At 38.8% G+C, this 11,433-nt stretch overlaps 1 pseudogene; it reads right to left on the reverse strand.

Moving 5' to 3' along the window:
• Window positions 1-7,302: 7,302 nt before the first annotated feature.
• LOC129077374 (uncharacterized) lies at window positions 7,303-7,401 on the reverse strand (annotated as a pseudogene).
• Window positions 7,402-11,433: the final 4,032 nt, after the last annotated feature.

Below are 11,433 nucleotides of genomic sequence, written 5' to 3' on the forward strand. Positions count from 1 at the left end.
TAAATGCATGTGTGTGGTCCATCTAACTATGAAATCAAAGTTCTTTTAAAATAGTGTTAACTTTTGTCTTATTATAAAATAATAAATGACCCTGGCTGGCATGGCTCAGTGTATTGAGCACTGGCCTGAGAATGAAAAGGTTGCGGGTTCGATTCCCAGTCAGGACACATGCCTGGGTTGCAGGCCATGTCCTCAGTAGGGGGCATGCAAGAGGCAACCACAGGTTGATGTTTCTGTCTCTCTCTTTCTCCCTCCCTTCCTCTCCCTAAAAATAGATAAATAAAATCTTTTAAAAAATAAAATAATAAATGGATATTGTTAAAAAGTTGAAAAATACAAAAAGTAAAAGACAAAATTACTACTTATGATAAAGCCCAGCAATAACCTCTTTAATATTTTGATATATATCCTTTTAGGTCTATTTTTCCCTCTGTATGTGTAATAGAATTGGGAGAATGCAATATAGAATTTAGTATTCAGATTTTATTTAGCACATTTCTTAAGCCTAAACATTTAAAAATGTTTTAAATGTGTTACACAACTGTATTATATAGCTGTACCATACTTTATTTGACCATTTCTTGATTGGCAATTGCTCAGTTGTTTCTGATTTGGTATAATAAATTTAAAAACTGCAATATGCCTTACTAACATTAGTAATAGTTATTTTTCTAGTAGCAGATCATTAATCTGGAGCTAAAAGGCTAATTTTGTAACTTTTTAAAAAAGATTTTATTTATTTATTTTTAGAGAGAGGGAATGGGAGGGAGAAAGAGAGGGAGAGAAACATCGATGTGAGAGAGAGAGAAACAGTCATTGATCAGCTGCCTCTCTCATGTCCCCGAACAGGGGACTGGCCCACAACCCAGGCCTGTGCCCTGACTGGGAATCCAACCAGGGACCTTTCGCTTTGTGGGATGATGCCCATCCAACTGAGCCACTTTGGCCAGAGCTGTAATTTTTCTTTTCTGCCTTTTTACAATACGTACAGGGCATAGTACTTTTCAGAAGGTAATCTACTGCAACCTACATGAGTATCATGGTCGCATCTGGGTGGGATCACTATATTAATGACTGCCCTGGAGAATGTCCCTGAAGACCCTCAGCTCGCATACTCAGTTTCAGCCATGACTTTCTAGACCTTCAGGTGGAGGACACTCAGATCCTCTTTCTACGACCTATGTTTTAACTAATACCATATCCTAGTCAATTGCATAGAAGAATAATTCCCTTAATACCTAGTGGTATTGGTTGGTCCGTGATTTTTCTTTTTTCAGGTGAGGGCATGGGTGGTGCTTTTGACTGGAAGGACCTTATCACCCTTGCCCCCCAAATTGGGTTCTGCCCTCCATGTTTTGTCACTGCTAATCTTGTTACAATTCACAACAAGAAACTGGAGTGATCACTAAGAAAGAGCAGGGAATATTCTAACTATACCCTGAATGGTTTAAGTTTGGTGAGGAGCAAGTGTCTACTGAGTCAATCTCATTGAGGGAGACTGTCCTCTGGAAATCTCCATTTTATCTTCTGTTTAATGGCAACTTCCCAAAGTTTGGTATTTAATAAAACACTTTTAAGTTAGTAAATAGAATGAAGTGCCCAGAAACAAAATTGATGGCATTCAAAGAAAATCACCCTTATAATATGTATGCTTTTCATCTGCTGAGCAATCCAATAACTGTCCGAGTGCTAGAGATGAACCACGAGTAAATTCTGTTTTTAGGTGACTATCGTTTTCCTTCTGCAACATTTTGCCTTTTCAAACTCCCTAAGACAGGACTCGCCAAAAGATGCCAAGTAATATACAATGGAGGAATCACAGGACACGAAAAAGAACTAATATTTGATGCAAATTTCACATTTAAGTTAAATAAAAATTTCTGAAAGAGAGAGATATTAATTTGCCCTTCCATTTATTTATGCATTCACTGATTTATTCTTTTCTTTTTTATTATTGCATTTTTTTCATTACCATTTATCCCCCTTATACACCCTCCCCCCCAACAATTGCTGCAGTGTTGTCCATGACCATGAGCCCTTTGACCTTTTTGCTTGATCCTTCCACCCCCTAATGCATTGGTTAAATTTTGTTTGTGTCCTGACTGGGATCAAGCCCTCAGCCTTGGCGTATGGAGATGGCACTCTAACCAGCTCCGTGACCTAGTCAGGGCCAAAGTGAAGCCAGGGCCAAAGTGAAGCCAGGAAAGTTAGTGTTCATGCTGCCTGTCACTACGAGACCCAATAGCTGGAGACAGGAATTGAATTTTTATGGGTGCTTTATTCAGTTGGCTGGCGATCTGAGAAGATGGTGGGTTACGTACCTTAACAAACTCTCTTACATTTCCTTTCAACCCAGCCTTTTTTATAAGGAGAAAAAAGGATAGTTAAGGGGCTTAGAATTCAAGGGAAAAAAGTGTAGGGTAAGGGATTTGGAATTCAGGGAAGAGGTTAGTCAGATAAAAGCTGCAGTCCTGCAGTTTCCCTAACATCTTATCTTCAGTTGCCCGAGGAATTCTGTCTGGGTCCTGTGTCCTGTGTCCTGAGTGATTTTCCTTATCTGTTTCCTGGGCGAGGACCTGTCCCTCCCTGGAGCACAAAGGCTCAGATAGCGTCTTGGTCGCTTACGGCCTCCTCTGGAGCACAAAGCTGACGAGCTTGTGGTCTCCCCCAGTCAGGGTGGGCTGTCCCTTAAGTTCTGAAACAATAGCTTTTTACATGCATTAACTACTGAGCTGATTAACTAAAACTAAAGCTTTCTAACTCTTTCTAACTCTTGAGTTCCCCCATCAATAGTAGAGTAGGAAAATGGAAAAGTACAAGCTTTAGAATCAGATACGTGGGTTCAAATTCTGGCTCTATTATTTATTACTGGAGTACACTTGAATAAGTCACCAAAATTTTTTGAGATACAGTTTGTTCCACTGTAAAAGTAGGGATAACAATAACTATTTTGCAGAATTTTTATAAAGATTAGCAATAGTATAGCAAAACATTTGTACATACTGAGAACTCAGTAAATACAAGATACAGCCATTTTTTTCCAAAGGTGGAAGGACTCCCTTCTTCTCCTCCTCCTGCTTCTTCTTCCTTCTTCTTCCTTCTTTACAAATAGCATCTTCAAATTTCCTAACTTCTTCCTGGTGTAGTGGAGCCATTAGTTCTTTTTCACCAATGCACAGCCCTGTGACCTGTTGCCGGATCCAATAGATTCACAGAATCAGAAAGGGAAGGGCTTTGGAACCCATTGCTCTGGTCTAGTGACTTTTAAAAAAGCACTTTTAATAGCAGAATTATTATTTTATTCATTTTAGAGAGCGAGAGAAGAGGGGGGAGAGAAAGAGAGACATCTATTTGTTGTACCATTTATTTACGCATTTGTTAGTTGATTTTTATATGTGCCCTGACTGGGATTGAACCCACAGCCTTGGCATATTGGGATGGTACGCTAACCAACTGAGCTACCCAGCCAGGGTCTAATAGCAGAGTTATTTTTTAAGCGACACCTTATATAAAACACCAATCCTACTGTGTCAGGGATTGCTTTACATAACTCCAATATATGAAGGAGCAAAAGCAGTTTATCTGATGGCAGCCCCGAATTGCCAGTGCTCACTCGTGGTTTCCAAGGCCGGGGTCCTTCACATGCTTCCCAGGCACCCTGGGACTCACGGAAACGCTTCCAAATCACCAGTCCAAAGCCTGCATGTTAGTGATGAGTAAGGTGAAGCTCAGTGTTTTCTACACCTGTCTCTGAGAAGAGACTAGATTCTGGAGTAATGAACGTCCTTTTTTTTTTTTTTTTTTGCATTGCCACCGAAGAAAAGCTGATATGACACTAGCTGATTCCATCTGGAAGCAGGGATGAAACTGGCAGCAGGGTCTGAACGTGACCGAGCACCATGTCAGGAGGTGTAGTGTCGCATCTGGAACGGCGCTCACTAGTAACATCCCTGGATGTTTTCCTTCTGTTGAGAACACAGTAGCATTTCTTCATGTGTTTTTGATGTACCCTTTAGGATGGAGAAATTGTTGAAGTGGATGAGGAAACAGCAGCTGTCTTGAAGAATTCATGATTTGCCCAAGATTTTCTATTCAGACCAATGGGAGAGAAGTTGCCAACATGTGAAGGCTGTTCTGCTTTAGAATCAAAGGTTTGACTTTCAATTTCCTAACCCTCAGAGAATCATTTGAATAATCTTCATGTTGGCCACAGACTACTAAAGCAAGAACAAGTCATTATTTTTCTTTTTTAATTCCTCACCAGAGGACATGCACACTGATTTTTTTTAATTTTTATTTTTTAGAGACGGGGAAGGGAGAGAGGGAAACATTGATGTGAGAGGGAAGCATCGATAGGCTGCCTCTCACATGCAACCCTACCAGAGACCAGACTGGCAACCTGGGCTTGTCCCCTGAATGGGTATTCAATCCTTGACCTTTTGGTTTATAGGACACCACTCCAACCCACTGAGCCATACCAGTCAGGGCTGATTATGTTTCTTAATAAACAGCTTAAAATCAATATCCCAAAAAAGCAGCTTCAGGATGGCAAAACTTTAGTCCCTTGATAATGTCCTTCGATGCACAAAAGGTTTTAATTTTGAAGTCCAATTTATCTCTTTTTTCCTTTGGTTGCTCGTGTTTTTGGTGTAATAGTTAAGTATCCATTGCTTAATCCAAGGCCATGAAAATTCTTCAAGTACACTCATGGCTTTGTTTTTCATATTTAAACTTTTAATCCATCTGAAATTTACTTTAACCTAAGTGTTGAGGTAAGAGTGTGACTATTTTTTCAAGCATTAACTGGTTCAAGTTTTCCCATTTTTTTAAATTAAATATATATCATTTCTCCAACTGTATCATACCTGAATTTCTTTTTCTTTTTTTTAGATTTTATTTATTTACTTTTAGAGAGGAGAAGGGAGGGAGAAAGAGAAGGAGAGATACATGGATGTGCAAGAAAAACATTGCTCGGCCACCTCTCACATGCCCCTGACTGGGGATCAGCCCACAGCACAGGCATGCACCATGACTGGGAACTGAACCTGCAGCCCTCTGGTTTGGAGGATGACACCCAACCCACTGAGCTATACCAGCCAGGGCATTGTACCTTAATTTCTTAAATGTATATTTGCGCCAGTATTCCACTGTATTCTAAAATTATTTTCTAAAATATTTTTGATTCATATTTAGAATTATTCTAGTAACTGAGATACTGGTATAGCATTTTCTATAGAATTTTATTACATCATCTCTTAAAACTACCCAATAAAGAAGAGAGGTAGATATAACACATATTAGCACCCCTCTTTGCCTTTCTCATATATTTTCACCTTTTCCCCATTCATGCTATCATAATTATTTTTTTAATCCATTCATTCATTTAAGATATTTTATTGTTAAGCCAGGCTTAGTGATGGGTGTCAAGCCTCCTTTGACAGAACTTCTGACATTCACCAAAGTCATGTCAGTAATGCATCTGAAGGCACTGAAGGTGGAGGCCCAGGGAAATAAGATACTGATACTGCTGTGGCCAGGCAGTGGCATAGCATGGGGTTAAATATACTGGCCTTGGAGTCAGATAGGCTAGGTTCTGTCTTGGCTCTGTCACTTATGTGTGATCTTGGGTATGTTGCCTTATCTCCCTAAACCCTTAGCTTCCTCATGTGGGATGGGGAGGTAATAATCACTTTCTCCCCCTCAGGTTGTGAAGATCAAATGAAATGAAAATGTTAGCCCAATGCCTGGCACATAATACATAGTGAATTTTTTTTAAATCCTCACTAAGGGATATGTTTTTATTAATTTTAGAGAGAGAGGAAATGGGGGGAAGAGAGAGAGAAACTTTGGTGTCAGAGAAACATCGATCAGCCTCCGCCCCTCTGCCCCCGCTGTATGCGCTGCGACTGACCAGGGATCAAACCCATGACCCAGGCATGTGCCCTGATTGGGAATTAAACCTGCAACTTTTTCGTGTAAAGGGGAAATGTTCCAACCAACTGAGCCACCTAACCAGGGTATGATACATACTTAAATAGAAGGAGTTATAAGTATGGATTTATACTTAAAGCTCTTGGTTGCTTGGGACTGTTCTAAGTATTTGAGTTCTGACCATCTTTATAGGATTCTTTTTTTTCTTTTGATTATCATCCTTTAAAAAAAATAAGAATTATCTATTATTTGGTCTGGAAGGGAATCTAAAGGCTCCTTGTCCTAAGTTTGGCTTCTAGCACAGAGCCTTCCCACTGTGGCCATAGTAAATGCTCAGCAAAGATTTATTGAATCTTGTTCATTACCTTCAATTGGAAACTAGGCTCAGAGAAGTGAACTGGTGAATTTTTTAGGTCTAGGCTTTAGATATACTTCTTCGTAAACAGTTAGCAACACACTCCACTGAAATACTCAAAAAATGCTTTGGGTATTAAGGATTTTCAGGATATACTACTGGAGTCTCATTTCCTTTTCCTTAGGAAAAGCTCTTTTTCCCCTTGTTTAATTTTACAAAAACCCTCTCCAACCACCATCCAGCACTTCATATTTCCACTTTATTTCCCTCCATGGTACCCATTGCCATCTAGTATACTCTACGTTTTATTCTTTTGTTTAATTGTGGTCTGTCTATAGGGATTTTCCATATGCAATTTAGTGTTTATTAAGTGTTCTGTGTCTTCTTTGGCTGATTAAAAAAAATACAAAGTTTTACCTATGGAATTGAGTAACATATATAGTCCCAACCAATACCCCTAGCTTTCATTTTGGAGCCAGACAATTCTAAGTTAAAACCCTGGCTCATCTACTTTCTAGATGAGGGCTTTGGACAAGTAACATCAACTCTTTGAACCTCAGTAATTTTTTATGTATAAAATGGGGGATTAAGACGAATTGCTATATGAATATTTAACATCACAAGATCCAACACGAGCATGTAGAAGAAAACTTAATAAATGTCCTCTATTATAATAAACCCTGTAGACTTCCACTAGTCAACAAACTTAAATATTTTTATATCCTCACTAAGGGATATGTGTTTATTAAATAATAAAATAATCCCTGACATTACATCTCATCTTCCCATCTTCTAGAGTTCAGTCATACTAATCTTGCCACCTGAAATGTCCCTCGACTCCATCTCATTTCTGCCTTTTGAAATCCTATTTTTCCTCTGAAGCTTAATAAAAACTATCTTCTCTCCCCCTTCCTTCATCCCAAGAGTACTGTATATCGCTTAAGTCATTTAATATTAATTCACTTTCTCTTGTTATAATGTGTATGGTTGTCTTCATTTCAATAGTGTATTGTAAAAAAAATATGGGACGCTTCACAAACTTGCGTGTCGTCCTTGCTCAGGGGCCATGCTAATCTTCTCTGTGTTGTTCCAAAGACCACAGGTTTTAAGTTAAGCTCTTTGATCTTACGTCTGTATCTGTTTTCTTCAATGTTGAAAATCCCAATTCTCAGTTACCAGGAATGATAGAATTAAAAGCTGTTTGCATTTCTTTTTTGTGTGAACTGACTATTCATTTCTCTCATCTATTTTTAAGGGTGGTTAATCTCTTCTCAACTTTTAAAGGCACTTTTATATATATAAATATTAACCCTTTTTCAGTGATATAAGTTGAAAGCACTTTTTTTTCAAAGTTTGTCATTTTTCTTTTTTCTTTGTTTATGGAGTTTTCAAATTGTGCTAAAACTAAAAATATATACATAATAAAATTTATCTATCATTCTTCTTATTTCCTCTGGATCTTAAGTGACAGTTGAGAAAGATTCCCCCATTCCCGAATTGTAATATAATTTACCCATCTTTTCTTCTAGTACATGTATGGATTAATTTTTTACACTTAAGTCTCTGATTCTTCTACAATCTGTCCTATTATATAGCTTCAGGAATGGATGCAATGGTTTCTTTACCCAATATGGCTTTCCAGTTCCCCTTATGCCACTCAATATAAAGTTCATCTTTTCCTCCTGACCTGAGCTTTACCTGAGGCATAAGCTATTGGTGCCCTGTCTATCTATAGGATTCTCTTTTTTTTTAAATTAATTTATTTACTTTTTAAATACATTTGTCTCTGTATAGGATTCTTTTATCATTCCCCCATATACCCTTTCTCTTGGGCTCAGAAATTCTGTAATCTCTTTCCATAATTTTTTTGCTTTCTGTTAATCAACAGAAACAGATTGTATTTTGTAGTTATTTTGGATGAATTGAACATACATTGGTACCCAAGTGACTTGTGCCTTTTTCTCCTTCTTTGGTTACCTCATAAGCAGTCTTTAGGAGTAAAGCTGCTTCCTTGGCTGGGTAACTCAGTTAATTAGAGCATCGCATGAAACACCAAGGTAGTGGGTGTGATCCCAGGCCAGGGCCGAGTATAAGAATCAACCCACGAATGCATAAATAAGTGGAGCAACAAATCAATGTCCTTTCCTTCTCTCTCCCTCTAAAAAGAGAGGGGGGGGGGGGAGAGAGAGAGAGAGAGAAAGTAAAGTTGCTCTTTAATTGCACGGACTGCCTGCAAGATGGTGCCTGCTAAAAGCCTAAAAAGATAATCTGAAGTTTGGTTTGGGCCTCGCTCATCCAGTAGAAGATGGAATTTTTGATTTCGCAAATTTTGAACAGTTTCTATTGGAGAAAGTTAAAGTCAATGGAGAAACTAGAAATCTTGGGAATGTTGATCCCATTGGATGCTTCAAGAATAAAATCACAGTTTCTGAAAAACAGTTCTCTAAAAGATATTTAAGATATCTTTCCAAGAAATACCTTAAGAAGAACAGTCTTTGTGATTGCATCTGACGAGGAGACTTAAGACCTTTGTTACTTCCTGATTAGTCAAGATGAAGATAAATCTGAGTCTGAGGACCTAGAGGAAGCCACCTCTTATAGGGGCTTTGCTTACTAATAAAACAAATAAAGTATGTAAGAGAAACGTCTAGAAGTGGATTTTTAGTTTATCAATAAAAAAACAGCACTCTAGGGAGGAAAAGAATAAAACTTATTTAGAGATTGCTTTCAAAAAAATGGTAAATTTGTAGCTGAGAAAGTTTAATCAAACATAAGAGACAAGAATCCCAGAGCCAAAAACCCTAATATGTTCTTGTTTGGCCACTATCACCAGTGTTAATCAAGGCCAAGCTAAGTATAGAAAATACCTGTAGAGCTGAAGAATGATTTCCTTTCTTTGCTTTATTAAAACCTTGAGCATTCTGCTGTTGTCACTCTTCTGTTTTACTAAGATAATGATTAAAAAGAAAACATTTTATTTATTTTTTTAGAGTGGGGAAGGGAGGGAGAAAGAGAGGGAGAGAAGCATCAGTGTGTGGGTGCCACTTGTGCACCCCGCACTGGGTACCTGGCCTGCAACCCAGGCAGGTGCCCTAGACTGGGAATCGAACCGGCAACCCTTCAATTTGCAGGCTGGCACTCAATCCACTGAGCCACACCAGCCAGGGCTAAGATGGTTTTTTTGGAAGGTAGAGAAGTGTAACGTCTGACTTTTCGGTCCATCAAGTATTTCACAAATGTATTATTGGTATTTTGAAATTCTTGGGAGTTCATTGATTATATAAAACTTGTTGATTGGAATCAATGTTTATTTTGAAATATTTTCATCATTCTAGTACTCCTGTAACCTGGTTTCCTGAATACTGGCTATAAAAGCTGTCAGGGGATTACAGTTATTTACAAGTAAAGGGAGTCTTTCCTCCGGTCTCGGCATTTCAGTATGCTTTGGCCATAAAAAAATGTAGTTGAATGAGTTTGCTTCTACAGCAAACCATTTTCTTTCAGCGTAGCTGTTTTGTTCTCCCTCCTAGTTTGCATGCGGGGCCCTTTACAGGTAGGTTTTTGACCTCAGGTACAGACTGTTAACATTCGTCATGTTTGATTGTAACATTCTTCATATTTGTACTGGTTTATCCCAACCATCTCCTTTCTGTTCTGCCTTCATTTTCTCAGCCTGCCCATGTGCCAATGTCATTAGAACAGCTTCACATTTTCGAAATGGGGATAACTGACACTGAAGGCAGATTTAAAGAATGAAACAGCTGGTGTGTCCTAGAAATATAACCTTGTGCTCTTGAGGGAGGACGCTCCTATCTTTTTTATTGCAGACCTTTATGATAAACCCTCAAGTACAGTACGGGCAGGTGGCGCATAGGAATTTGTCCGTCCTTACATCTTCCCATTAGTTGCTGCAATAGGGAAGAACGCAAGGGGCCACCTCTTTCAAGGGCTGACTGTGTCATGACTGTTTTTGAGAGTTCTTCTTTTTCTTTTGTCTCCTTTCTTCTTTCCCCTCATCCTCCTTCTTTTTTAATCCTGACAAAAGTGTATTTGCTATTAAAAGAACTACATTATTAAAACACTGCAGCAGCCCTGGCCAGTGTGGTTCAGTAGGTTGAGCACCAGCCTGTGATCCTAAAGGTTGCCGGCTGGATTCCCAGTCAGGGCACATGCCTGGATTGTGGGCCAGGTCTCTTCCTCTTTCTCTCTCCCTTCCCCTCTCTCTAAAAAATAAATAAAATCTTAAAACAACAACAACAACAACAGTACTGCAGTATCTGAAATGATACAAATAAGACGTGTGCTATGTATTGTCTTGCTTCAATTAATAGTGGTGGTATAATCCATGAACATGAACAACAGTAATAATAATACAGAGGACCTAGTTTTTATTGAATAGTTAACATATTCAAGGCACCATGTCATTTAGTCCTCACAATAACTATTTTTTAAATTTATTTTTATTGTATTTTCTTCATTATCCCCCTTATATCCTCTTCCACCTCCACCCACTCCCCTCCTCCCACACAATAACTCTAATTATCCTCATTTTACGGTTAAACTCAGCCTCAGAGAGGTTAATTTTCTTTTTTTTAACAGTTTTTCTTTTTTAAAAAATATTTTATTTTTTATTTTTAGAGAGAGGGGAAAGGAGGGAGAAACAGGGAGATGAAACATTGATCCGCTGCGTCTTGCATGCCCCCAACCAGGGACCTGGCCCACAACCCAGGCAGGTCCCCTGACCAGGAATCGAACTGGCAGCCTTTCGTTTTGCAGGAGGACACTCAACCCACTGAGCCATGCGGGTCAGGGGAGATTTATTTTCTAATTCAAGGTCACACAGCTAGGAAGGGGTGATTTGGAATTCATGTCTGATTCTAGAGCTGACATTCTTGCCATATGCTGTGTGAGCACTCCATATTTATGCTTTCCTAGGATCACAGGATGGTGGCATGCCAAAGGACCACTTAATAAGATATCCCACCTTTTATTTCCTTTAAGTCTTGAGGTCTTTTTTTAGGGCTGGGAGCATGCATTTGGGAGTGATATTAACATCACTATCTCCTTTTGGTAGAAAGACATGGAGTGGGAAGAAGAGTCTGGAAAATCATTTTACTGAGCACGAAAGCGGAGAGGCTAACCCTTCC

Source organism: Pteronotus mesoamericanus, unplaced genomic scaffold (genome assembly GCF_021234165.1).
Source record: "Pteronotus mesoamericanus isolate MK-2021 breed Mesoamerican mustached bat unplaced genomic scaffold, CSHL_Meso_final contig_657, whole genome shotgun sequence".
In the NCBI taxonomy this organism is placed as follows: domain Eukaryota; kingdom Metazoa; phylum Chordata; class Mammalia; order Chiroptera; family Mormoopidae; genus Pteronotus; species Pteronotus mesoamericanus.